Source organism: Perognathus longimembris, chromosome 4 (genome assembly GCF_023159225.1).
Source record: "Perognathus longimembris pacificus isolate PPM17 chromosome 4, ASM2315922v1, whole genome shotgun sequence".
NCBI lineage: Eukaryota > Metazoa > Chordata > Mammalia > Rodentia > Heteromyidae > Perognathus > Perognathus longimembris.
The window spans coordinates 13,947,235-13,972,160 of NC_063164.1; positions in this window are offsets into that span (position 1 = coordinate 13,947,235).

Genomic DNA, 24,926 nt, shown 5'->3' on the forward strand with positions numbered 1-24,926 from the left:
AGTGCTGCAGTCTTTTCCTCTCTCCCAGCAGAAGCATCCAATGGTTCTCAGATTGTGCTCAGAATGGAGAATCTAGAACCATCCAGGCATGTTGTCTGCCGCTCACACTTCAAAGCTGCTCCCCCAAAACATCCAGTGCTCACGCACACACTGGATCTCAGCTGAACTTCCGGGCCTGGCTTCCAGTCTCAGTGCAAAAGAGGAACAATGAGACTGCAAGAGATCTTAAGGCATTTGAGGCTTTTTTAAAGGCTTTGGGTTCTCCATCCCATTCCTATTTGGTATGACACCTAAATGAAATCCTCTTGGGATGTCTTCCAGCCACTTATATCCTCCTGATCTCCAATAGGAGGGCCCAGGGAATAACATTATATAAAACTGCCCACATGATGCAGGGTTGAAATTCACCAGGCTACCATCTTTCTTTCTGGGAGTTGTTTTGTCTTACAGAACTCTGATCTGCAAATACACTGCCACAACACAGCTCTTGGTTGGGTTGGAAGCCCTACTCCCTAATTCAGCCACGCAGATGCAGTAACAGCACTTCAGGAACAACGGAAACCCTTGACAGAAAGCCTGTGGATCCCACCTAGGATGGAGTAACATTGGTAGTGCAAATGTACAGTGGCCCAAACCTCATCCAGGCACAGTAGAGACTTGTGTGACTATAGGCAAGGCAGATTGCTCTGAGCCACGTGGTTCAACGATGGTTCCAGGTAGCAACAATTGAAGCAAAGATGTAAGCAAGCAGGGCTGCCCAACTGGACTGAGCACATTATGGGACTATTTCTCAACTTGGCAGTTAGGCCAGCAGGTCTGTTTCCTTTTGAACAGGATTCAGTAAAACTCATTTAAATATCAGAATGTCCACGACAGGGTAAAAAGGGAGACATGAGAGAAACAAGAGGGATCGTAGGGTAAAAATTAGCACTTAATTGATTATATAACAAATCATTATGCTATATACCAACTGATATAATCTAAATTTGTATAATACGCATCTCTAAACTAAAAGTTATTGAAAAACTTGAACCTAGATGTTTCTGTGCCCAAGGCATTCAAATAACATATTTGTATTGATTTTCTTCCATTTATAAAATCATATTGGTAGGCCTTTGGTCATGAGAAGAAACGGTCTAGAGCCTTTGCAGGATGATGAATGGGACTGAGGGAAAGCAGTTGCTCTTCGTTGTGTTCTATATTGTGACTACATTGTGATTTATTGTTTGTCCCCTACTAACAATGTTTCTGTTGTTTCTAACTTTTTGCTATGATAACACATATTCTCACAGCTCCAGGAGTCGGGGAGGGGGAGTACGACTTCAATGAGACAAAAGTGAGACTCCAGTATCAAAGAAAGCACTTCCTCATTCTAACAGGATGAGAAACTAGCAGGGCTCTTACTACCATGCATATTCTCAATTCTCAAGTCTGAAATGCTTCATTTCTCAAGTAGAAATGGTCCCAAATGCTTCATTTCTCCTAAGCTCCAAGGATGCCAGTGCAGCGGGTTCATGGGCCACACTTTGAGTAACAAGATTATGGAATACCTACATTTTAGTGGTTATTAAAATGAGAGAAAGGATAAATACTAGAAGTGAAAAGTAGAAGGGTAAAGAATGTATTTTCTTTAATTTTTTTTGTAATGTCATACACTATGTATCACTGGAATTTGTTTGAATGAACATGCTACTTGGTCATTAAACAAATAGAAAACTCCATCTGGGAAGGTGTGGCTCAAGTAGTAGAGCACCTGCCCAGTCAGCATGAGGCCCTGTGTTCAAATCCTAATACTGCCTAATAAGGAAGGGGGAAAGGAACGGAAGAGAAGGGAAAGGAAAGGAAGGGAAGGGGAGGGAAGGGGAGGGGAGGGGAGGGGAGGGGAGGGGAGGGAAGGGAAGGGAAGGGAAGGGAAGGGAAGGGAAGGGAAGGGAAGGGAAGGGAGGGAGGGAGGGAGGGAGGGAGGAAGGAAGGAAGGAAGGAAGGAAGGAAGGAAGGAAGGAAGGAAGGAAGGAAGGAAGGAAGGAAAAAAGACAAGCTAGCTTGACACATAGGCTATGAAATTGTTTTAATTAAATAACAAGCAGATGAATACTTTTCCACTTCCCAGCAATAACCAAGTACTGATTTTCGCCCCATTCCTTGTGGTAAAATAAGCTTTTTAATATCACTACTAAATATCCTTCGGGGATATATATATTTTTTTTTACTTTTCCTGCCTCTACTTTAAGCTGAATTCTTCCAGTATTTTTCCCCAGCCACTTACAGTCCTTTCACTTTCTCTTCTGCCTTCTTCTACCTCTTCTTCTGCACCTGCTCTGTACTCGGCCAAGGCCCTATGAAGGCCTCTAGAGTCTCTCTTTTTGTAAAATGTCAAAATTCCCAGGTCCAGGGCAGTACCAGTGAAGGGGAAGTGAGGAAGGGAGTTTTTCCTTCCTGCAACACTGCAACAGCTTACAGGAAATCTGAAAGTCAGAGGTGCTACAGGGAAACCAGGGTGATGTCTAGTGAACCTCATCTCTTGGAAAGACTGCATATTCAGCTGGCTGAAATTCTAAGCAAATCATGGACGTTAAATTCATCTTAGGTAACTCATTTATTCTATTTTATATTTTTTGGTTAAAAAGTCTTTTTTTTTTATTAATTTTCCTTTCCTCATTCCTTCACTGTAGTTTTAGAAAACCAGAGAGGTTTCAGATCATTAAGAAAATTTCCCTCAATTCGTAGGCATTGTATCTCATCTAACTTTTAGAAATAAAAATGTACAAGAAATATATGAGCCTAGGAAGGGATTGGAAATCTTATTGATATGATAGCAACTTTAAATTCACCATGAGCACTATTTTAATTACAAACAAACATTGATGTCAATAATTTGAATATTTAATTACAGCACTGACCGGTGAGAACCTGAATGTATCCTTCTACCTAGTTTCCTTTTTATTTCGTTGTCTCATATCACTTTTGAAAAATTGGAAACTTGCCACTTCCAACAGTTCCTGGCCACTCATCCTTTGAATGATACAATTACTCCCCCAGCCTCTAGCTAGCAGAGGGAAGTGGTGTTGCCAGTAATTGAACCCCAGGCAATGTAAAAATCGGAGGTTAGCTGTTTCCTTGAAATGAAACAGATTGGTTGGCACTTTATTGGTTGAACCTTGGAAAACCCCAGGGGAAGTTAACAGTTTATAGTTTATAAAGTAGAACATACAAGTTTATTGGAACTATGGATTCTATTCCTTGAACTTTTCAAAGACAACAATGCCAGTATTTCTCTGAACTGAGAATCAGGATGATTTTGTTGGTTACAAAGAGTCACTCACTAAGGCAAAAGCAAGATGGGTTTGTTGCTTGAGGCAAAGAAGATAGTAAAGCCAAAGCTTGTGAGTTGTGTGTGCATATGTGTGTGTATTTATGTGTACTGGTATGTGCTAATATATGTGCATGTATGTTATAAGCATTTGTAACATTCGCCTTTAAACCTTAAGTAATCAGGCAGAATGTACTTATCGCTTTCTCTCAGGCTTTCTAAGCAGAGCTGTGAAACACAAGGACATCAGAATACACAGGGCTATCTAAAGATATTATGATAAATGTCAGAAATAGATTGTGACCGACTTTGGTGGATAGATGGACTCAGTGGCCTCAGTTAGACATTCTCAGAACATCATATTCCATTTGCCTTCCAGGTTTACTCTAATTGCTACCCTCTCATTATACATTGTGCTCATTCTGACAACAGGATCATAGTTGAACAATTATTTCATAAAAGAATTATACACAACAACCTTTTTGGACTCACTAAAACATACTGAAGTTAGAAATTGGGTCTCAACCAAAGATGCTGTAATGCAAAAGTAGCTGCAATAAACTGAAACCATTAGGGCTATTTGCAAACTAAGTGGATGTGTCTTTGTTAAAATTTGATGTTTATTTTTAATATGCTTGCTTGCCCTTCTCTATTTGAACAGCTCATTACACCTTAAATATAAACCACATGCACACTGGAGCATTTATGTAATTTTCTGGGGCAAAGAATTTTGGGCTGCAATCCAACACAAAAATATATTACTTTAATATTTATTTGCATCTGTTTGGTATTGTCATGATCCATACAGAACTGAGTCGTTTTGCTTTCCTTTAAAAAATAAAAAGGGAAGAAAACTGTTCACAGATTCTTTGTAGTCAAGTGGATTAGAGAAGCTTCATTTGAGATTCAGTTCCTCTTTGTAGATATTAGTATCATGAGCCTCAGTGAAGAATAATGTAATGAATGATGAGTTTTGAACAATACTATGGTTGATTTGGTAAAGCTATGTTGTGGGGTTAAACAATAGGACGTTTGATCAAATCAACCACAGAGAAGGAAATGGTATTGCAAAAGAGGAGTTTCCAATTGAGACAGACAATGAACTGTGCACCAGGAACAGCTGCAGGGAAACAGATCCCATTATATTTTTACATGTTAATATGCTGAATTTCCACATTCGATGGTCACAATTTTGATTCCCAAGATTGTCCAGGTGCTTTTGCATCTGTGAAGTATATTTAGAAAGGAAGAAAAGAAAATCAGACAGAAAATATTGTGCATTCATCATGATGCCTTTTCAGGTTTTTCCTCGTTAATTTCATTATCTTTATGAGCTATGCAAATAAGGACAACTGTTTCAGCAAGGATGTCACGGATAAGCTTAGATGTCAGGGTGCTGTTCTCATGAAAAAAGACACACACCCTGGTTCTATGATTAACCTCTCCTTGGATTTAAGAACAATAGTTAACACAAGCCAAGGATCAAGCATTACTCCTCAGATGAAGTTATTGGACATTAAGCAAGGTAATGTTCCTATAACAAGTAGACCCACCTTGTGAAGGTAAATATGGTATTCACCTGGTGTGTCTAACATAAAGCCACAGGAGATATGGCTCTAGACTCAATGAAGAGCCTAGGATAAAGACACTGTTTTGTCATGTAATACAATTGCATCTGACTGCATTTGATATTCATATTATAGCACCAGGGAAGAGAGCCTGGAGAGCTCACACTCAGTGATGAGGGCCGTTGTCACTCACCGTGATCCTCCTTGGCCAAAACTGGTCATCTGATCTCACACCAACTCTAAGGAAGGCTAGGGATCATAGGGGAGTAATCTCACATTTGGTGAACATTAGAGTTCCTGCCATAATGCTTGTTTTAATCTGCTTGTCAAAAGTGCCAAAAACCCAAAATTTATTATCTTCTGTAGCAGAATACACTGTGTTGGGAGTCAATATCATCTTTTTATACAAACCAAATACTGCCTATCTAATGACTTTAGTTTTAATTTGCTATTACAATTTATAAAAGACTGTAATGTGAGGTTACATATCATTAGCAAAAATTAATTGTTTTCTAATGGATACTTCTTTTGGATTTTCTGGGTAAAAATTCTAAATTTATATGCAGTAAGCCTCTTTCCTCAAGGACCAATCAACCATAAAATGAGTATAATATTGACAATTGCTCTGAATGGCCTTGAGACAGACAGACGCGTTATGAGCTGTCTTCATCACATGAAATAATATCTGCATTGATATCATTTTACACACAACTCATTGAAATTCACTCTCTTACATAGAGCTGAAAGCAAGTTCTAACCAGGCCTGATGGGAATGGATTGAAAATTTCAAAGACAAATGACTATACACTTTCAGAAAAGGCCTGAGGTACAAGGGATTCTTGAAAATTCTTAAACGAGAGAGAGAGACAGAGAGACAGAGAGACAGACAGAGAGACAGAGAGACAGACAGAGAAAGGAATCAAAGAAGTAGACGAGGATACCTGAAGGCATTAATTTGGGGTTCAAAAATGTCCCTTAGCTAGAAACAAATGACACATTGAATTGAAAATGGAGTTTATACTAACCAAAAGAATAGAGGAAAGGGAGAACTTGTCAACCTGTATGACAAAGATGCACAAGTTACAATAAAATCCAAATTTTCACTGCAATATCTATCCAGGGAAGATAGGTTTAGAATAAGATCTTGTTTCATATATCACATCCTCAGGCAAATGTCTAGTTGTTTTAAGAATATTTTTTTTCCTTCAAAAATGTCTTAGTGTCATGGTGAAAATGTATACTGTGTTTGCATTTTCATAACCTCTATATTTTATAGCAGGAACTATTAACAGTTTTCTGTTTCAACACCTATTATCAAATCATAACATTTTAGTTAAACTGGTAAATGATTCTCTCTAATAATGGAAGTGCAAATGAACTCTGATTAAAAATCATTTTGACAATTATTTTTCCATACTGTGGATATTAATAGTTGTTTAGTGTTCTAATATGACCTAAACACCCTTAGCATATCTTTAGGGAGTATAATGAAATAAGTGGCATAATTTTTTTTTCTGTGCCACTGGGGGGGAAAAAAAGCTTTCTGGGTACAAGGTCAATGCCTTACTCTTATCTGAATCAGCTCAGCACAACTTGAATAAAGTTGGCCCTTAATAAATATTCACCAAGTGCATAGTCCAATGCAAATCTAGACTTATTTTTGGTTGGTATAACAAAACCGAGTGTGGTCTCAGAAACTCTTGGTGACAGAAGATTCTCCAACATCCATCTCTGGATGAGAAAAGAATGTTTCAATCATTCTGCATGTTGATAGGAGTCGCTTCTCAAAGATTCCTCAGCAAAGTGATGATAGGATGCCTCATATCTAGAATAAATTGAGATTACGTATTCTTTAAGAAATGTATAGTTTAGTGTCTGGTGTGGAATACCAGAAAGGATGGTAATCTCTAATTCATATATCTGGCATCTTTACCAAAAGAATTAAAATTCACAGGCAAAAATCATGTTTTGGTCATCAAAGGATCAACAAAAAAGATCATTATTCCTTCAGAAAAACACTGTTGAGGGCTGGGAATATAGTGTAGCGGTACAGTGCTTGCCTTGCATGCATGAAGCCCTGGGTTGGATCCCTGAGTACCACATAAACAGAAAAAGCTGGAAGTGGCGCTGTGGCTCATGTGGTAGAGTGCTAGCCTTGGGAAAAAAGAAGCCAGAGACAGTGCTCAGGCCCTGAGTCCAAGCCCCAGGACAGGCCAAAAGAAAAAAAGAAAAACCCACTGTTGACTTACGAGAATCTGAATTTCAGCAATATAAAAGCAGCCACCATCAGGAAAAGAAAGGAGCCAACTACGTTGTATACATAGGAGATGTAGACAGGAAGGCCAACTAAAGACTTCCCAAGATCTGCACCACAGGTGAGGGTAGCTTGAGCCAGAGTGATCACAGAACTAAGGGTGAGAGGTGGACTGACTTGATATACTTGGAGATAGACTTTACACCGGGCTCCTAATTGCCAATATAATCCATTGGGAAGTGAGTTTTAGGAGGTTATTAGATCATGAGGGCTCCACTCATGTGGGTGGATTAAATGCCTTCTTTTAAGGGGATTTGGAGAGTGAGTTCTTTCTCTTGGCTCTTCTGATTCCACTGTGTGATAAACCATCAGACAGACTCTTACCAGATGCTTGAACCTGGGCATTGGGTTTTCTGATCTCCTGAGCTATATGCCAATATGTTTCAGTTCATCATCATTAAGTTACTCATTGTCAGTTCAAAATGGAGCAAAACAAAGGTAGAACAAATCATAATTACTAAGAGTTTGAATGTAGGATATGAGAGAAAACAGAGATGAGGCTTTTGACTTAATGAAGGTCTGTTTGTCCAGTTGGGAAGGCCATATAGGAAGTAGATTTTGAGAGGAAATCAGGAATTCAGTTGGAACTCATTAAATTTAAGAGTCAAGATGCCTCTTAAACAATACAAATGTTTAATAAGGGAGCAGATATACTTTACCAACTGTCCTTTCAACTATAGAAACCCTGAAAGATAGCTTAATTGTTCAGAAAAACATAGGCTCAGGGGAATAGTACAAACTTTCCATTTGTATAATGAGAAAATGGAAGGTTCTATACATATTCAGATGTGCATTTACAGCCACGTGGTTTCTTACATGCTTGTCCCACCCATCTATCTAACTAGACAACAACAGAGTTTCAAGAGCAGAGACAATGGCCTTGTTCATTCTGTATCCTCAAAGTAGCCAATGCAATGCCTTATAAATTATAGATACTCAATAACAATTGATTTAAATAAATACCGTCTGGGCCTCAGTTTTTCCATCTATGATTCCATAAAATTTGTCCTTTGAGGCTTCTATCTGGAACGATACTGCTTCCAAACAATTCTTGAATACTCTAGTACAGGCTCATCGAAATGAGGAACTAAACTTTTAATCTTTTAGGTTTTGAATAATTTAAATTAGTCACCTGGGGTTAGTGGCTACAATATCAGTGAGCTCAGATTTAGAATGTTTCCACAAATTCAGAAACTTCTGTTGTATAGTGCTGAGCTGGAGAACCCACATGGAGAAAGCAGACGACAGCCCCGGTCCCCTGACCAGCTGACTGCATTTCAGCAGACACCATTTCCTTGATGTACTTCTCCAGCTCATCACATCACATAAAAACATTTGGGAGAAATTCCTTGCTAATTTTTTTAGCATCTATATTTCTATCAGTCCGCATAAATATATGTAAATATAGACAACAGAATAGTTACAGTTTATAAATTATATGGTACAACTGAATCCTTACAAACCTCCTTCACTCCAATTCCCCTCCCTAATCCACAAGGGAAAAACTATACCATCTTGTCTCGATGTGTACCATTTCCAGTCATGCTTTTAACTTTTACAATATGTGTATCCATAAACAAAGACAGAATCCCTCAAGTGAGCCTAAGAGGATAACACGCCCTGCCGATGACTAGATTCTTAACTGGTAAATAGTTTATATCCTTATAAAACATGGATGTTTTACCAAACCAGATGGTATCTGAGAAATGTTTCCAAAGCATCTACCAAGCCGGAGATCATAAAGTCTGCCTCAGGAGAAAGAAAATAGCAAAATTGTAATTATTTAGACTCACATATGAAGACCATTCTGAGGTAGGGGAGAAGAATGGACAGGCCTGCCTTGAAGAAAGAAATAGCACAACAGTGTTTACCAGCAAAATAATGTCTCCTCCCACCATGGAAGAAACTAGAGGTGATCCAGAGGCAAAGCAGTTAAGTAGCTCTCTGTATTCTTGAGACACACAGATTCTCCAATTCGGGTTTTCCCTTTCAGTCCTTCCTTCCCTCAGTGTTTTCTATCTCAAGTTTTCAGGGCACTTCAGCTCTTAAAAAGCATCCATATATCAGGTTGGTTCCCCAGAAGTAGATGCTGAGATTTGGGTGTCATGAAATATGCAGTACAAAAAATACTGGGGTCAAGTGGGGGCGTGGAGAAGAAGGGAAAGTCAGACAGGCCAGGAAGAAGGCTGATCCCATAGGAAATCTGAAGAACAAGCCACTCAGAGGAATAGCCACTATTTTCCTGGAAGCTAAGAGTTGGCATGTGAAAGTCACACCTCTAGCAGTCATGGGTTAGGGGAGGGGCTGTGGCCTTAAATTCTCAGGCACACCTCTGCAACCCTAAGGAGACAAAGTAGCCTCTATTGAGTCATTATTGTGCTGTTGGAGGGAAAGGGAAATCAAGGACTCAGGAGAGAACCGAGGGTGAGAGTGATCTTAGGAGATTGGGAAAGAGCATGGGCAGTATCTGTTTCAACCACTGCCATTGATGGATCATTGCATTTTTATTGGTGATCAAGTTTTTGAACTAATGAGAGGCTTCAGAAACCAGTATCTTGAGTTGGTCTTTTCATATCTGTAGTTTCCCCAAAGCCTCCCAAGTCAGACCGTAAGAACAAGACTTCAAGCAGACATTCAGTGTTCTGCCTTGAATCAAACTACTGTAGACTAGAGAGCCCAACTAACTACAGATTTCACTCTCTGTCTCTCTGTCTCTCTCTCATCTCTTGTTTCCACATATAATAGCTTATAACTTGGTTACCAAGGGAGCATTTGTCTGCTAATATCCTGAAATAACCTTAGTATTTCTCAGTTTGTCACTTAAGACCATTTCTCGGTGTCAGAATGGTACACTAACAGCCTCAACCTCCTGTGTCCACGGGCAACTTGCACAGCAAGAAAGCCCAGGTCATTTCAGCAGCCTGCATGGTCCCATATACTCAACCTCTCCCTGGCATCAGGCACCTCATGACCTAGTAAAGAACACACCTATATGAACATCCAAGGAGCTCAAGAAAGGATATTGGGTAATGCAAATGAACTGCTAGGATGAAGTCCTCAGTTCCTTGTCCTCCATTGGGCTATCTGAGCTGGCAGCTTTGGGCAGTTGCAAAATAGGGTGAGGCTAGGAGTGAGTTCTTGTCAAACTGTTCTAGGAATTGTCTGTGCAAATGCACCAGCTGAAATACCACTCAATAGGCATTTTCAACATGCAAGAGCAAATTGGCATGCTGTGACTAGGAGCTATCTTATGGAAATGAGAAAACATCCACCCCGTAAGAGATGTTTTGTCACAGGCCCAATAAAATACTTCATGGTATCTTTGAGAGGAGCGAAAGTCCTGCAGGGAATTGAAGCAGAAGCACTTCTTGGTCATAATTCTGTCTATACTGAGCATAGTGAAAGCATCATGTCCTAAACTGAACTAGGAAGAGGCTAGAAGCAAGTGATTAGATTTAGTATAAATAATACTGCAGCTGGATGGAGCACAAAGAGAATAGGAGGGAGAAGAACAAAAACCAACCCTGTCTTTAGCTTTTGCCCCATATTCTCAACTTTTATTGCTGAGTCATTTTTAACCCTTTTTAGTTTTTGATGATGAAAATCTTTTAGAGACACTGAACTACACAGAAAATTAAGTAACAGTGACCTAAGAACTCGCCCTCACTATGAAACCAATGTGTTTTCTCCTTGTTTATGAGACTATCTGTTAGAAATAGTGCTCCAAATCTATCATTTTATGGTTTATTCTTTTTTTTTTTTTTTTTTGGCCAGTCCTGGGGCTTGGACTCAGGGCCTGAGCACTGTACCTGGCTTCTTTTTGCTCAAGGCTAGCACTCTGCCACTTGAGCCACAGCGCCCCTTCTGGCCGTTTCCTATGTATGTGGTGCTGGGGAATCGAACGCAGGGCTTCATGTATATGAGGCGAGCACTCTTGCCACTAGGCCATATCCCCAGCCCAATGGTTTATCCTTTTCAAAACTTCATTTTAAGAACTCTTTCCCTATCATAATATTATAAAAAAAAATCTTCCCTGAATTTCTCACTAAGTACTTAACACTTTCTTCTCGCCTTTGATTTTTAATTGATCTGAATTTTATTTTGTATGCTGCAAAGGGACATATGAACTGTTTTGTTAGGTTGCAAAAAGCTCATTACATAACCTAACATTAAGGAAAAGGTGGGTAGGCAGGGTGGGTGACATTGATGAAGGTGCACTGTATTCATAAACTGCTTCAGTGGAATGGCAACTCCTTTGTGCAACCCTTTAAAGATCATAAAAATAGTTTTAAACATAATACTCAAATTAACCAGTAGCAATGGTATCTGTTATAGATTTTTGGTGGTTTCCCTTTATCAAGTAAAGACACCTCATTCCGTCTTGTAACTTAGTAAGAATATTTCCTCATATTAGCTTTATCTTCATCAAACTGTTTTTGCTAATTTGTTGGAATTATTGTGAAGTTTTTCTCTTTCAAAAGTTCCTGTGTTCCAATACTATTGTGTTCTGTTGCAATGATCGATTTCAATGAAGTTGAAAACTCCTGTTAATTAGATAAAGCTTTCCTTATCACAATATTTTGACATACACTCCTGAGTTAACAGACTTACTTATTATTTTTCCATTTACATTTGTAAATTAAGTTAGTATATATGTATACACATATACATTATTGTGCTTGATTGGTTTTATGACAAGGAAACAGTTTTTCAAATTCATTCAAAAGTTTTCCTTCTTATGATATTTTCTGAAAGGGCTTATTACTTTTCTGATAAAAAATCACCTGGGCCTTTTGGAGCTGGGGGGTCTAAAAGTCTTACTACCAATTGGGTATTTAATGCTTTTACATTTGCCTATTGTTACTTATCTGCACCTCAAAAGCTTTCACTACCCTTGAGCTCTCAATGTGTTAACCATTTCTGAATTCTAAATTGAGGTTTCTCTCATTCACAAATTACAAGTTTATAGTCTTGCCTTCCTTTCCAAATGCATAGGAAAAGATCTCTGCCTCCTTCCTTCCCCTTCCCCTTCCTTCCTCCGCTCTTCTTTTAGTCACTGATGTAGTGTGATGCCTGAAAATTTTTCTTTTTATATTTGTGGCCTAGTATGTGACTAATTTTCATAAAAGTTCTGTGTGTGGACTTCCAAAGAAAATACATTTTGCATGCAAAATGCTAGATTCCATATATATGACCCATTACTACATGGTACATCAAACCTGATAATTGAATCAGAATATGTGAACATTCTGTAATTTTCTTGCATGCAAAATGCTAGCTTCCATATATATACATGACCCATTAACCACATGGTCCATCAAACCTGATAATTGAATAAGAATGTTTAAAACTGATGTGACTTTCCTAAGTGGTACCAGTTTTAAATTTTAATGCATTAAACTTTTGTATGTTATAATATTTGTCATATACTACTTGTAATTCTGTTGACTTTGAGGCTATAGGTCACATCTAAGCATCCAAATTACTTCCTATTAGTGTTGGAAATTACATAAACATTGCCTGTTCTTCCCTGGGAATTCAACTATATATTTGAATATCATTAAACATTTGATCTAATTTTCAAAATAGTTGTACCAAAATGTCTTATTTTCTTCATTTGCCATATTAGCAGAAGCAGATATCTACTCATTTAAAAAAAGGAAGGAAATCGAGGACAGAAGGTATTTTGAAAGATGGATAGGGGTGTGTGTGTGTGTGTGTGTGTGTGTGTTCTTCTGGGTTGTCCTTTATCTTGATATTTAAGTTTTTCTATAACAACAGCCTATGGTGAGGATGAAGTCACTGAGAATTGAGAATTTCCTCATTCCACATACATAATGTCTTCTATTATAGCCTGGGAGAGAAAGCCATCCTAACATGGCTAACATGAGGGGTGAACTTTCTATTACTCAAAAGAGCAAGTAGACTGCAGGCAAAGCGTTTTGATATAGCACATGTTGCAGTCCATTGCCTATACCTTCTAAACTAATTAGTTCATATTCGAAGCCTTTAATAAAAGGACACTCTTAAGGGTTTCTGCTGGGTTTTTCTTTTCTTGTGTGCTAATTATTATACCTACAATCACATAATCAATCTTGTGGGTTGCAAGGAAAAACAAGGGTGTGAGTGGTTAATTGCAAATCCAAGTGGCCTATTACTTGTGCAATCAACAGACCTCCAGCAATCTAAGTACAGTGCCCAGTTGAAGCATAAATGCAAGGGGCAGAAGCTGCCCTTTGAAAACTGACTTTACAAATATGCTTGTGATTTTGTTGAAACTCTTCCAGCCTTTGCAATTCTCTTTAAGTGACTCAAACAATAACAAAAGAAAAAACCTATAACCAAAAAGACCACTGCCAATGGCACACTTGAATGAATTCATTCTTTATACTTTTCAACCTGTAACCTGTATTTTACTAGGTCCACCAGTCCAAAGGCTTTAAAATGAAAATGAACTGGTAACAGAAAAAGTTTTTTTAGCCAGTTGTAATATTTTAATGCTATAGTGCAATTCAATTACATCCTTCAGGCAGAAGAGCTGTTTTTAATGTTATTTGCTAAATTTATCATGCCAGATCTAAAATGGATAACAGTAGCTAGTCATAAACACTGAGCTAATGGTGTTCTTTCTGCTCTAAATCTAATGAGGCTCAAACCCTCACAATGGAAAATAATTTAACAATATTTACTTAGATGATGAGCCTGGTTCTCTGCCCCATATGGTGGTGTAAGGAACCGCTGAACAGTAGATATCTTCCAGATGGACTTTAAATTCCCCACTCCATTCATTCTGATATAAAACCAAGAGAGGGAGGGGGCAAAGCTAGCTTATTTCTTAAAATTATACTTAGATTTGCTGAGTGCAAATCTATCTTCTGCATAAGCTGGCTACAGAAAATAACTTTTTAAAAAAGAGAACATACTCTATGACACTATTAAATAAGATTCAAAAATTAGTGCATCCAACCAAAATCTGTGATCATAACAATGGCTGAGCCAAGACTGACCCACATGACCTTGAGAAAGGATTAATCTTCATGAAGTCCCAGTTTCTCCATCTGCAAAATGAGAGTCATAATCCATAGCCTAATTCCTGTGAAAGGATGGAGGTTTTATATCCTAAAACTATTTTTTTAAGGATGAAATATTAACATCTTTTAATGTGGGATGATTCAACATTGAAACAAATCATGAATTGTTTTGAATCCATGCCAGTTAGTCTCTCTCAACACCACAGCTTATATCACACTTTTGGCCTGTGACTTGCTTTCACTCTGGTTGACTATGTAAGTAGCCATGTGTGAAGGGGTCCTCTTCTAAGTATTTTGTGGGGTGGCTAGTTATCTTCATATTTTCTCCAGATGTTTCCATTGACCACCAAAAGCTCGTTCCAGGAAACCTGACCCACAATCACAAAATCTCTCCTTTTCCCCTCAACTTCAATTTCTAGTTCAGTTCAGTTTCATTTAAAGGCAGGTGGCCTAAACAGGCCAAAAGGAATTAAATAGTCTGTCAAATAGTGACAGATTTTTTTCTTTTAGTAGGAAGAAATCTTTAATTCCATCTTATTTTTAACAGTATCAAGAAACCAAATTGGTCAAACAATTCCAGATGATTACAGTTACTAGCTTCAATCTTGCTCTTGAGAAATAGTGTCAAAAAGAGCTTCCAATTAAGATAAATTTTTAATTTATGTATTCAATTTTCTGCCCTTTCTGGGGATTTCTTCCACCTATACACTCACACACATTAAATCCTTTAGGGCCTAGTGTTAGAAACAAAATCCCATAATAAATTAAGTTATGTAGTAAGGAGTTGATGTCTTTTCAAGGATATTTTTAAACGAGTCACCAATTTCTTTTTCTCCCTAGCAAACAGTTGGTGAAAATGCATGTCATGTGTACAAACAGCCTTTGGGAAATCATACAATGTGAGACAAAAAAGAGTATGATGAATTCGTTTCCACATTTTTATCTCTCTATTCTACTTTTAGCTCATCAATCTCAGCTCATAAACATCCCAGCATGATAAAAGTCTGATTTTTGAACTTTTATTAAGTAATCTACTAAATCAGTCATCCTGTTTAGCTTTCTAAAAATTCATGTTTCGATAAAGTGTGAAGTTGATAGCTGCTACTCCTGTGGTTACTTGGATACTTCTGCATAGTTTCTCCTTGTACTCATGGGGAAATCATCAATTCGAGTGTGTTGACTACTAGATCAACTCATTTTCTAAACATTCACATCACATTTTAGCTATTTTTCCCCACAACTCACTTACTTTCTGCATAATAGCATGGTAGCTAAAGGGAAGAAGAAAGTGAAGGAATGACTTTGTATGTTTCAAGGAAGGTGGAGACAATATTCCCTGGACCATGCTCCTGCTTCTATAGCTTGCTCTGCGGACACAGACTAGGCTGAGAGATTAATTATCCAGAATGGGAAAAATGAGAGGAAGAGCAAAAGTTCTTCTGCTCATGGAAGGATTATCTCTGAGGGCAGAAGATGAACTTGCACACCTTCTTGAGTCCTTAAGCAACAGGTCTTCAGAGAAGATAGCTGGGAAAGGTATGTTATGAAGCTGTGGGTGAGAGCTTTTAGCATAATGAGATAAAAACATGGTCCTTACCCAGGAAAGTCCATGCAGAGATCAAATCCCAGGCAGACTAGAAACAAAGAAGAAAAGAAGTCAAGGCTCACTAGCCTAAGATCTGCATTTCCCCCACCCACACCCCCTTTTTACGATTTTATTTTTAATTAAAATAGATTTATCATATGAGGGAATTTAAAATTGATATTTCATCCATTCCCACTGTGCACTTAGAACAAATTCATCCCCCAACCTATCACGTAGAAAGGCAGGAATGAGTCTACTGGGCAACAGTAGCAAGTATCCATATTGTGCAGGAGGAGCGGACAGAAGCCATTAACCAGGGACTCAGTTACATTGGAGTTTGATTTAAAGATGAGCTTCATTAGACAGACACAAAGGATAGTTTACTTGAAGGTCCCTGAAATTCTCCTTGAGTTTTTCTCTTTCTCTAAACCTTCTCTCCTGTCAACAGTTGTCCTAATTACTGCTCTCTCGAACTCCAGCCAACAGTCTATGGTTCTCCTTTCCCTGACTAATCCTCTACTTCTCCTCTGAACAATCAGAATTGCTCATGTTTCCCTGGCCTGTGTTTCCCATTTCTTTTCTAGAAAATCACAATTCATTCAATTAAACCTCAACTCATCCAATCTATATCCTCATGAATCACAGTACTTGCAAAACGAATCTCAAATGAATCACCAGAAAACCAGACTTGGAGCTGTGGTTCAAAGTGGTAGAGCACCAGCCTTGAGCAAAGAAAGCTCAGGGGCAGCGCCCAGGCCATGAGTTAAAGCCTTAGGATTGGCACAGCAAACAACAACCACAACAACAAAAAGGCCTACTTTCAGGAGCCTCAACTTACCCTGCTATGGGATATCTTTAAAAAAGAAATTTGTTTATTCACTCACTATCTCAAAAAGCTCCTTTGACAAATGATAATTAATGTTTTATTTGCAGGACTCTCTTACATGGTAGGAAAATGATGACAAAATGAGTCTCATCTTTAAAAGGTTACAGTCCTTTGAGCAAAACAGATTTCTAATTACCTTCCACTTTTATGACATACAAATAAGAACAGAATCATATGGAGGTATAAGAGAAAGGAAAATGATTTGTTTGAATAGGAAGAGGATGCTTCAAAGCAAAATGTACATTTAAGTTGAATAGTAGGAAATTAATAGAACTTTTTCAAGCACAAAAGGAATAAATGAATCCTATCAAGTAACAATTATCAAGTTCATATGTGTCAGAGCCTGTGCTAAGTCTTTTTCATTGATCACCTTAGTTAATCCCCACAATGGCCTCCAGGAGAAAGGTAATTTTATCATCTCCATCTCACCGTTGATAAGACACCCTTGGAGAGGTGAGAAACAAGCCCAGGAAGAAGGCCAGGCAAGGAGAAAAGCATGCAAGGAGGGTACTTGGTATGAAAAAGCAGAGGGAAATTAAGGAAACAGGAGTAATCTAATGTGTTTAGGGTGCAATAGTGCATAATTTCAATGGAAAAGGTAAGAGAGTGAGAAAGGAACTGTATACCAAGAAAACAAACTACATCTAGAGTTTGAAAGAATTCTATTAGGCTGCAGGGACTACTGGAAGAATTTTCCCTCTTTCTCCACTACATCTGAGACCTGAAGAACAGACATTGGCAATCCCTTCCTCCACAGACCCTGCTCCTCTTCCAACTTGTTATTTGACTTGCCAGAGTGAGATAGGAGAAGTAAAACATGGGCTCCCGCTCTGGACACACATGCTTGAGTTCAGCAACAAGAATCATACTCTAGTTTTCCAAAACTCTGATAAGAAGGAAGTCTAGTCCTAGGAATCCTTTAACAGTAGGAAAAGTTTCCACTGTTTACATCCTCTTTCAAAAAAAATTTACTAGTACATATAAATTGTATAAAATAACGAATTACACGGAGGTACCTTCCTACACTCATTACATACACTTTGATCACATCTCCCCAGTACCATTTCTTATCCTCTCTTTAATTCTGTAAGAGTCCCAGTCTGATTTCATGTCTTGCTTATTTGGTTTTGGTTTCCGGTTGTTTTTTTTTCTTGTTAGATACCACTTACGGCCTTATATCCTCTCCATGAAAAAAAAAATCTTTTGAATGGGTGTCTTATTCCATTTTATAATGCTGTAATGAAACATTTGAGAATAGATAGGAAGAAAAGAGGTTAATTTCTGGCTCAGCTCATATATTTGGAAGCTGAAAAGTACAAGCTCAAACAGCCACACCTCGGCACACCACATGCTGCCTGGTTATACAGTGGATCACATGACATGACGTGATATGACACTGTAGAGCAGCAAGTAATGAAAGAGATGCGTGGAAGACACCAAACGTGTGTGGACTTCACTTTGTAACAGCTTGCTCTCCTAATAACTATTTAGTCCTGTGAGAGGTCTAGCCCACTGTCCCGAGAAGATTATTAACAGTTCTAAGAACGGTCCTTCACATCTTAATTCTTCACCATCACCTCTTAATGCCTTTCCATCAGGTACCAAACTTCAGATACATGAGTCTTTAGAGCATGAGCCATTCCAAACCATGACTAGTTCAAAGTTGTTTGAGATAATGCTGAGAAGACAAGCCATCCAGTACCCACAGCCTAGCTCAACTCTTGTTTCAATGTGATTAAAATGATAAATTATTATTATTACTGTTGTTGTTAATAATAGCTAGGCTGGAATGTATCATCTCAGTGTGCCTTGGCTTCAGATACAAAAGACTTTGCTCAAGGTCAAATGTTTAAATGCTCAAATCCTCAAGCATAGACTTAATTTTTAACTATTCTGAGCAAATAGCACGTACTCTTAATTGTGTATAATAATGAATAAAGAGCAGACAAAGCTTCCTTCTTATGACACAGAATGACAAGTGTCAGGATAACAAAAGAGAGACTGTTTGAAGAGAGAAATAGAAGTGCACTGGGAATCTCGAAAGAGGTCATGGAACAGCCAATCAACGTGGGTAATCAGAAAGCTCATGCAGGGAAAAGCTGAGGCCACTGGGTAAGTCAGGCAGCCCTGGTGACCACAAACTGGCAGCGCCAGCCACAGGCCAAATGTCTCACAAGCCTTCAATTCAGTGTGGGGATGTGGTTGGGATGGCGATCTATCCTGCATGACAGTCTAACATTCCAGATGAAATGCATTTCAGTACTCGGCCATTTCATACAGTGATTTAGTCAGGCACTGAGGAGAGGAGAGGTAGCTTGCTGTTTAAGTCTGAACTGTTCGGAGAACCTGACATCAACGATTAATCCTAAATCATGGAGCCTGGGCGCACACACCTCCACAGTGTCTGAGTAGGAGAGAACACAAGAAGCCATTGTGGAAGGACCTGGTGGTTGGCTGTGGGCTCACTGGGAAGGTTAAGCGGCAGGGGGTTCAGGGTGTGAAGAGGGGAGAGATAAGTAAGCCATTGGCTCCAGCCTCTCTGGAGAGTACTGAGCCATGTTACCTAGCCTTACTGTAGGGACTGAACAGTCTCAACCAGGTGTCTAACTGCTGGGTGGGATATAAACACACTGTGCCAAGAAGGCAGAGTTCTGGGTTCCCTTACCTGCCCCCACCATCCCCAACCCCATCCAATGCAAATCTCAGGGCTTTGTTTGTTTCCCTTTCTGACGCACTACAATGTGTGTCCAAATACCTTTTGGTTTTCCACCTATGGAGGCATAAATGGGGGCTCCTCTAGAGTGAGTGGCAACCTGCCCGGCCAACAGGCCATAAAGGTCATGGCTAACATCAGTGGCTCTCCATCCACAAAGGAAGCCCCTTCTAAAGTGAATTCAGCCCTGGAACTGGGAACTGAGCCTTGAATCTCCTGGCACTCAGCCCACATACAGGACCATCATTAGAAACTAAAAGAGATTTCAGCTATGGATTATAACCTCTCCACCTGACAAATTAAAATATTAGGGTACCCACCGCCCACCCCCAAAAGAAAATTTAAAAATTTTTAGCTTATTTTTACCTTGGTTGCTTTTTTCTTATTTTTCCTCTTCTGTTCTCATCTTCTTCCTCATGCTTTTTCCCTTTTACCTGTTTTTATTTTACTTTCCGAAGCTGCTTCTTACTTTTCTTCCCTTTCTCTGTATCTTTCCATCATTTCGTTCATTTATCATTATTACTTTTGCCATTACTGATTTTAAACTCCATATGGTCTTCTACGTTATTTTGCCATCTTCTTTTATATGCTTATTACTGGTATTGAAGTTGCCATTAATTGATATTAATGATATATATGATTTGTTTTTATGTTATTGCTGGTAAAGAAGTGTGAATTTTTTCTCCCCTCTGTGTGGCATTGGTTGTTGAGGACTAAGAGAAAGCTGCTCACTAGAAGGCCTCCATATAAAACTAGAAGATGTATCCACCACAACATAGGTACAAATTGTAACTTAGAAACATAAAAAAAAATATTAGAAGAAAAAGATAACGTTAACTCCTCCAAAAGTTCATGACTCTTCAATAAATGAATCTAAAGAAATCAAAATGAATAAACTGCCAGAAAAAGAATTCAACAATCTAGCTTTTACAGTATTCATTCATCTCTCTGAGTACCTGTAACTCACATCTGTAATTCTAGCTACTCAAGAAGCTGAGATCAGAGGATTATGGTTTGAAGCCAGCACGGACAAGAAAAGTCTGTGAGATTCTTCTTGCCAATTAAATACCAAAAAAAGCAGAGAGTAGAGCTGTGAGTCAAGTTGTATAGTACTAGACTTGTGCATGAATGATCAGGGACAGTGTCCAGGCCTTGAGTTCAAGCCCCAGGCCCAACACCAAAAAAAATGTTCATTCTCCTCATATGGGATTCAAGTAAATAGATGTATGGAGTAAGAAAGTAATTCAAGGCCTGCGTGAGAAATTTAACACATTGGAAGATAAATTGAATAAGCTGGATGAGAAATTTAGTAAAGACAGAAATTCTGACAGAAAATGGAAGTCTTAGAGGTGAAAAATCTCACTAAGTAGATAAATATCACCAGCAGACTAAACAAAAGAAAGAATATCAACGAATCAAGACAAAATTGAAGAATTATTACACTAAGATAGCAATAAATTAAAAAGGCAATCATGACTACATTTCAGATCTCTGGGCCAATAATTAAGTGGTCATATTTAAGGATCCTTTGGAAAAAGAAACAAAAATCATAGCCCATTCAATGAAATTGTAGAATTAGTCATAAATCTAGGGAAAGAAAGGACAACAAAGTTCAGTAAGCATTGAGAACCCAAAACAGAGATGTCATATTGTATCTCTTCATATCATATTATAGTTAAACTGCTAAGGGTAGAGAAAAAATAAAGAATACTGAAAGCTACAAGAGAGGGATGCCAAGCTACTTACAAAGCTATGTCTATTGGCATGACAACAAACCTCTCAGCCGAGACTCCAATGGCAAGGAAAACATTGAATAATGTATTTCAGATCCCCAAACAAGATATTGGCCAACAAATACTTCTATATCCAACAAAAATTTCCTTTAAAATCAAAGGAGGGAAGAAGACCTTCCAGGATAATCATAAGCAAAAGCAACTCAAGACTATTTAACCCGCCTTACAGAAGATATTTAAGGACATACTAGGTACAACACAAAAAGAAAGATATTCGCAGGCTTCAAAGCTTATGAAGCTAAATCTCATGAGCAGAATAAATAAATAAAAAGTAGGAAGGATGAAACATACCAATAATGCGATTATTATTAATTATAATTAAATAGTATTAACGAAGTAAACCAACAAGTCTCTAATGTAAATGGTCTTAACTCTTCAATTAAAAGATACATACTGCCTAGACGGAAAAACAAGATCTCATTATTTGCTCTCTACAAGAAATTCAGCTTATTGGCAAAGACACACACAGACTAAAAGTGAAAAGCTGGCAAACAATATTCCAAGTAAATTAAATCTGAACTCAAGCATGGTATATGCAAAGCTGACAGAATTCAAGCCAAAATTACTCAGAAGACATAAAATCATTACTTATTAATTAAGAGAACAATTCATCAAAAAGACTTAATTGTAAATATACATGCACAAAACATTGATCCAAGCAATTTCATTTTAAAAACCATTATTGAGTATAAGGTAAAAGATAGGTCCATATAAAGTAATAAAAATAAGTGATTTCAATAGTACACTCACATCTATTAACAAAGAAACTTTGAAGTTTGAAAAAAAAAAAGGGTTTGTAGACATCTACACTCTATTCCATCTAATAGCTTCAGAATCCCATGGAACTTACTCTAAAATACATCACATTTTAGGTCATTAAGCAAGTCTGACCAAGCATTAAAAGAGAAATTATAGAAACTATTCACACATATGGAGAGTGAATGATTAGTATGCGACTGAAGATATTCCAAAAGAAATTTCTTAATTTCTAGAAAAAAGTAACAAGAAAAATAGAGCTTACCAGTACCTTTGGCATACAGCACAGGCAGTCTTAAGAGAGAATTTCATAGCTATGAAATGTGCTATAAAAAGCAGAGAATAGCTGGACACTGGATCTTTAATCATAGCTATTCTGTAAACTGAGACTTGAGACTTGAGGTCCAAAGCCAGCCTGCAGGCAAAACCCAGTGACTCTTATCATCAACTAGTCACCAAAAAGCTGTAAGTAGGGCTATGGCTTAAGTGGTATAGATACAGCCTTGAGCAAAAAACCTAAGGGACAGCATTCTGGCCCTCACTCAAGTCCCAGTTCTGGCATAAAGAGAAATCAGAAAAATTCCAGATAAATAACCTAATCAAGTACCTCAAGTCCTTAGAGAACAAGACAAGAAAAACTCCAAGATTAGTAGATAAAAAGAAATAGTAAACACCAGAGAAAAACTTAATGAAATAGAAATTACCAAGCAATAAGTAAAGCATTGGTTCCTTGGAAGATAAACAAGATTGATAAAGTCTTAGCTAGATAACTCAAAAAGAAAGTGAAGTCAACAAATAATAAATTAGAGATGAATGCATATACCACAACAGATACCAGAGTATCACTAAGGAATATTTTAAACTTATATTTCAAGTAATTGGAAAATATCAGATATATGCATAAATTTCAAGACATATATGACCTGCCAGATGAACTATATAGCAAGCAATATGTTTGTAATGAGGATAATTAAATAAATAAAGCCCCCAAAAGGAGACAGATTCACTGTTAAATTCTATTACACCTTTAAAAATTACCCTTAATTGGCACCAATGTGACTCAAACTATTCCATGAAATAGAAAGAAGGGGTGCTTTTAAATTGATAAAGCCTATAATACTCTCATACCAAAACTAGGTAAGGATATAATAAAAAAAAAGAAAACTATGAAACCAATTTCCTTGAAGAACATAGACACAAAAATCTTCAATAGAATACTTGCAAACTTAATTCAACAACTCTCTGAAAAGAACATACATCATGATAGACTTGGTTTCACACCAAGAGCCTAAAAATAGTTTAACATTTGCAAATTAGTAAAGATATTACAACACATAAAGAAATAAACAAAATACAGCACATAAAGAGAATCAAGAGGAAAAAAAGAGTCATATGTGCAATTCAATAGATGCAGAACATTTTTTTCCACAAAATTCAATATGTCCTCATGGAAAAAAAAATCCCTGAAACAATTAGGAACAGAAGTCTACACTTCAACATAATAAAAGCTATATACAACAAATTAATAACCAACATTGTACTGAATAAAAAACTGAATGTGCATCTTGTAAAATCAAGAATAAAATAAGGGTGACCTTTTTCTGAATGCTTATTTAACAAAGAGCTTTAATGCTTTGTGAGAGCATTAAGGCCACAGGAAGAAATATAAGAGGTACAAATAAATCTTCCCTGATAGCTAATAATAATATTCTAAACTTACAATATCCTAGACTCTCCACAAAAAACCCTGTTAGATCTGATTCATACTTTTAGTAAAATGACATGATACAAAACCCAACATACAAAAATCAATAATTATTCTATACACCAATAACGAATAAGAAAAAAATCAGGAAACTAATCCTTTGCATAATGGCTTGGCATAATAGCTTGCATAATAGCTTGGCATAAACTCTTTTAAGAAGGTAAGAGACCTCTGCAATGGAAACCATAAAAGAAACTGAAGAAGACACTGAAGATGTTAAGAACCCCCGTTTTCACAAATCAGCAGAATTAATATTGTAAAAAATGACTGTATTGCCAAAAGAAATATACATAGTCAACGTAATTTCCAGCAAAATTCCAAGGACATTCTTTATAGAAATAGAAAAGCAATCATAGAATTCACATGGAAGCAAAAAAAAAAAATTCCAAACAGCCAAAGCAATAAAGAGCAAGACGTGCAGTGCCTTGAGACATCTTAACACAGGACTTTAAACTACTATGGAACCATGGTAACAAAAACAGCATGATACTGGAATAAAATCAGACATGGAGACCAATGGAATATAATAGAGAATACAAAATTAAACCCATGCAGCCACAGACATCTGATGGACTACAGCCATCGTTCTTGACAAAGATAACAAGGACATATAAGTGAGGAAAGACAGCCCCTTCAACAAACGGTGTTGTGAAAACTGAATGTAAATGAATACAGATGATTAAGCCTGGACCTGTCTCTCAACTTGTACTAAAATAAATTCACACTAGAATAAGACCTCATTGTAATACCTTAACTTTTGAAACTACTACAATGAGAAAATGTAGGAAGTACACTGAACATATAGGAATCAATATATGAAAGAACTTCCTGAACAAAACCCACATAGCTCCAATACAGGCAAAGATTGAAAAATGGGGTTGCATCAAACTAAAAAGTGTCTGAACAGCAAAGGAAACAGTCACTAGACAGGAGAGAAATTCTACAAAATGGGAGAGGATATCAGCTCTCCATCTGACAAGTGATTAATATCACAATTTTGTTTTTAGAACTCAAAGAATTAAATTAAATACCAGAATAACAAAAAAAAACTAGGTAAATGAAAGAAACACATAGCTTTCAAAACAAGTACAAATAGCCAATTATTGCCTGAGAAATTGTTCATCATCCTTAGTACTGAAAGAAAGCAAATCAAGCCAACATTGAGATTCCATCACACAGAATTGCTGTTCTCAAAGAAAAAAAAA